This window comes from Tarenaya hassleriana, unplaced genomic scaffold (genome assembly GCF_000463585.1).
Source record: "Tarenaya hassleriana unplaced genomic scaffold, ASM46358v1 Cleome91, whole genome shotgun sequence".
Classification (NCBI taxonomy): domain Eukaryota; kingdom Viridiplantae; phylum Streptophyta; class Magnoliopsida; order Brassicales; family Cleomaceae; genus Tarenaya; species Tarenaya hassleriana.
Genome location: NW_010971485.1, coordinates 159623 through 159863, shown reverse-complemented (window position 1 = coordinate 159863; position 241 = coordinate 159623).

Genomic DNA, 241 nt, shown 5'->3' with positions numbered 1-241 from the left:
TGGAAAGAATTCATTGAATGAATTGATTAAGACTATTGAGAGATAGGTTAATCGGTTTAGGAACTGTGATAGTGATCGTTAATGCGTTTGATATTTTAATCTATTAGGTTGAGAGATCGATAGGTTAAATTATTGGATAGTGGATTTAGGACTTGAGAGAGCCAAATCTGATATTAGAACTTGAGATCCCCGATTAGAGTTCGATATTCGTAGATTCTCCATCCTTAGAAACAATCCCTAC